This window comes from Montipora capricornis, chromosome 1 (assembly GCF_036669925.1).
Source record: "Montipora capricornis isolate CH-2021 chromosome 1, ASM3666992v2, whole genome shotgun sequence".
NCBI lineage: Eukaryota > Metazoa > Cnidaria > Anthozoa > Scleractinia > Acroporidae > Montipora > Montipora capricornis.
The window spans coordinates 48,307,158-48,312,157 of NC_090883.1; positions in this window are offsets into that span (position 1 = coordinate 48,307,158).

Consider the following 5,000-nt stretch of genomic DNA (forward strand, 5'->3'; position numbering starts at 1 on the left):
GGTCGTTTTGTCGTGCTAGAGTTACACTGCAGACTCAAATAATAGAGAAAGCCGGGCTGGCTGTTGGGCTGAAGCAAGTATCGACAATGCACGCATTCTTAGCGCTGGAACTCTTTCCTTTCTTGTATATACAGTACTTTCCTTTAGGCCAGTCGCGGTTTCCTTCCCGGTTTTCTTTCACGCAAAAATGCTGGGTTATGACGTTGTTTTTTGTTAAATCCCTTTAAGTGCACTGGCCTAGACCAGTTACTCAGTGGACGGGTGTCTTCTGTGTTTTGCCGAACATGCCCTTTTGACCAGGACAATTTTCTTGACTGCGGGCATCCAGTGACAGGCATTGGTAAGGCATAAGTCCCTCTTGGCCATCGCACTGAATTCTTCAAACAAAAACAATTAAGATGACGTTTTAAAAGTATAGAGACTCTGTATATAAAGTAAGTAAAGTCTGTTTACTAACCAAGTGACCTATCAGAGCCGGAGCTTTTCCCCGTTTCTGTGGCATGAAGCGACTAGGAGTATTTTTACTCCCCCCTGGATGGAATGCCAGTCCATCGCAGGGTTACCCCCAGCATTTCGCCGGTACCCATTTATACACCTGGATGGAGAGAGGCACCGTGGGAGTAAAGTGTCTGCCCAAGAACACAACACAACGTCCCCGGCCAGGACCCGAACCCAGACCACTCGATCCGGAGTCGAGCACACTAACCATGAGGCCACCTTCTGTATGTAAAGGTAATGACATCATTTCAAGTGCAATTTGGAATAAACAATGTTTTCAAAGACGAGCCCACGAGCCCCTTGGGCGAGTACAATTTTTAGGCTTCGGAAAAATTTAATTCTGCTTATTTTTTCCAAACAGCAAGAGAGAAAAATCATATGATTACTTGTTAACAACATTCACAAGATGGTTCATTTTGAAATGGCATTGTCGTGATCAAGTAGAAGCAACGCACTCGTATCACGCAATCACGTGAAAATTGCGCCACCCAGGGCTCGCGTTTAATTTGATTGGCTATCTGAGACTTTCTTTGATCATTGACCAATCAGAATGCATGGTTTGTTACCAATTTTCTGCACTGTCCCTGTGTCAAAACTGCATTTCTCTTAACCAGTCCGAACTGAGTAATTTTTTTCATTTGTATTACAGTAAACACCCGCACATAAGAACCTAGATTTTTGCAAGTTAGGCTAAATAGATTCTTATAAAAATTGTATTTACAGTAGTTTTAGGATATCTAGGTTCTTAAATTGGTTCTTATTTCCACAAAAGCTATCTACTCTACGACACGCGGCTGTATAAGGGATATGCAATTTTTCTAGATACTTACAGTAATAACCATAAAGCAAATTATTGTGGCCTTTACATGACATAAAACTCTAACATGTACAATGAATGGGCCTGCGAAGCCTGAAGGCTTATCTGCAATCAAACATTATAGGCCAGAATTCTCAATATCCACGTGTCTAATCAAAGTCGTCGTACAATCGCCTTAAATTTCAAGGTCATTTTCTAAAACAAGAACCTGTTTAATTTTTAGGCTAAGCTGGTTATTATGTAAGGGGGGTCTTACATGACCTTAGCCTAACAGGTTCTTGAGCTAGGTTCTTATATGCGGGCGTTTACTGTAATAACTATGAAAGACTCATATATTTGAACTGCTGAATGAAGCATGTTGAGATTAAAGGTCACCGCAGTTATGAAAGCTAGCTAAGTTAGCAATAGGCCTTATTCACGATAGCCGCCATGTTGGTTTTCATATTGTCATGCAAATTAGCCATGCGTTATGCTGCGGAGCAAACATTGGAAAAAAAGCAAATTGCGGAAAATCGGCTCAACGAAATATTGAAATAACATTGCAAAAGGTCCATTTTAGGATTTAGAATTAAGTACCTTTTTAAATTTTTTTTTTGTCTTTTGATTGCCTTTGACATTTTGACTTTCTACTTCGTTATCTGCTCATTTTTCACTAAAAAAAACGTCGAAGTAACTTGTGTAATGATTGTATTTTACTGCTTAGGTGATAAACATTCAATGAACGTGAAACAAATCATCTGTGTGGCTAAGGTGTTCGTTATAACCTCTCGAACTTGTGTTGTTTGCCCCCTAAGAAGTGTGCAGCTAATTTGCATGATAATAGCAAATCCAACATGGCGGCCATCGTGAATAAGGTCTATTCAGGCTTGAATTGAATTCGAGACCATGGACCCTTTTCCCGAAAGTCCCAGTAACTCTCCGGACCCGAAAAAAGTTTTGTGAACCTTTAAAACTGAAAGCTGATCTTAAAGTCTTAGTATGTTTTCATGATAACTAAAAGAAAAATGATTGTGAACATTGCGGCTTCAAAACCTCTCCTTTTTAAGATGCATTGGGAATCGTGACACCCCAACAAGGTCCGAAATGTTTCGGGACTGTCAATAATCAGGAGCCATGACCCCTGCGTATGCATGTCAGAAGGAATGGGTTCAGATCCCGTATAACCCTTAGATTTCTAGGCTGCTAAAGCAGTGTTGATTCAGAGTGCGATGATGTTCAATCTCAACACAAATTTGAAAGTAATGGCGAACTTCAGATTGGAGAAGGAATACCACTGTGTGTTCAAAGGTGCTGTATAGCATTCACATTTAAATGATATGGAAATACCTGGAATTAACAAAACGTCTTATTCCCAAAGGGTTTGAATTGGGTGCAACACTGAGTTAGTCGATTTGGTCTATTGTTTGTTTTCCCTCAAAACTTGGTTTAAAAATAGACACTTTTCTGACGCTGATGTGTACTAGGCCAATTTGGATAAATCCTACTCTTGCGCGACGGACTCTTCGTTCTGTACGGTTTGTATGTCAACATCTTTTAGTGCGCACGCTCAAAACGCAATACTGGCAGTCGCAGCCGTAGGGGTGCCCAGATATATCTACTTCGAATCTGAAAACTGGAATTTGACTCGATTCCAAGTACGAGTTAGTGTTGATTTACTAATCCAAAAGCACCGTACCACCACTATACAGCTTCAAATTCATGAATCCTTCTGCAACGAACATTTTTTCTTAGAGTGCGACGACCGACACGGAGCAGGTGTATTTTCCACAATCCTTCACTGAAACATTCGTAATATGCAACGAAAAGTTGCCTCTTCCTCTTTGAAGCCACTGTGCGGTGGCTCTTTTGTTAGAGATGCCTTGTTAGAGATGCCTTGTATTTCTCGACCATTGAATTTCCATACCATCATGGAATCCAAAGCTTCCACAAAGCTACCAAGACAGACCAAGGTTACATTGAAACCTCGCCTTGTTACTATGTTTCTCTTAACTGGCTTAACTTTCGGTGTAAAACAGGTAGCTCCTGAAAACAAAACACAAAGGTATCAAAACACGGCAATCATTAAAGCAATGCAAAATCTAAATTATTCGCGACACTCAACAACTCCAAAGCAAACACAAACGCGAGCGGGACGAAATACACTCGTGAACGACACCGCAGCAAAATGAGTGCGCATGCTCTGCTTCGAACACATTCGAGCTTTTGAGCTCTTTGGTTTTGAGTTTATTCAGCGGTGAAGGAAAAGTTTCTTTTGGACCTTTTGATGATCAAGATCTCACGGTCAACATGGACTCGACAGAAAAACTAAACGGTAGTTTCGAGTTGTTTCCAACAGGAAAGTCAAAAGAGGTAAGCTTATTTTAGGCATCAAATATTTATTTGTTTATGTCGTTTCCATGAAAGTTATCTTCGCCAAACCATGTTTGCTTGTGTTTCGGTCACACCGTTGAAGACCTAAAAGTTGTAAATTTTAAACTTACAACATTTTTCGTTCACTGTTTTTCGCTCAAGGGAAATTTCTCTTAAAACGCTGAGGGCTTTGACACAACAGAAGTTTTAACCTCTAACATGTGATACGAGAGCCATGGTTCTTTTGTGACCTTGTGCTCTCTCTTTTCCAGCTCTGTACATGTGTTGCTTTGCAGGACACACTAGGTTGTGGTATGATTAAATTTAATTATCGATCTTTAGATTTTTGTTGATTTCATTGTCCCAGTCATCTGACCTGAAGAAATCTTGTGGAAAGTGTGGCCGTTGGCAAAATCTGGATCGGACCTGATTGGACCGGACCGGACCGGACCGGACCGGACCGGACCGGATCGGATCGGATCGGATCGGATTGACAAAACACGGACCGGATCAATAACAAAATCCCCGCCAAAAGTAGACGGTCACCAGACAACGTGCTGAAGATAGAAAAAGTCGAATTCTGTGCCTTTCTCTCTTGTGTAATCGTCTCCTCATTTATGGAGACTCGTCGAAATGTTTTTTTTCCAGAGGTGATTACAGATTCCGAAGCGGAATTATGAAAGATACGGTGTGACGAATTGACGTCAATAAGCGACTTGACCGCGTGCGCGACGGTCTTCGTCTTCAATTCAAACACGACAACAATTTTTTATTTTACCCCAGTCCTTGACAATTTCACAATAGCCTGATTTAGCAACAGAAAGGAAACGTCAATTGACAAAAGGAGAGCCCGCAGAATAGTTGGGATTCTGCTCTAACATGACCTAATATGGATATTTTTGCTACGCGCGCCATCGTCAACTGACATTCCCGTTCTGTTGGTAAATCAGACAATTGTGCAATTAGAAGGGACTGGGGTAAAGTAAAGAATTGTCGTTAGTTTTTATGTTTGAAAAAGAAGACCGTTGTGAGCGCAGTCAATTCATTTATTGACGTCAATTCGTCACATCGTATCTTTCATAATTCCACTTCGGAATCTGTAATCACCTTTGGAATAAAAACATTTCGACGAGTCTCAATAAATGAGGAGACGACTACACAAGAGAGAAAGGCACAGAGTTTGAGCACGTTACCTGGTGTTATTGATCCGATCCGAGTTTTGTCGATCCGATCCGATCCGAAGTTTGCCATCGGCCGGAAAGTGTTGATAACTGGCTGGCTGTCATTTTGACTGTCATTACTTTCAAGATGTGAGCAACTGTTTTTATCTGCATTG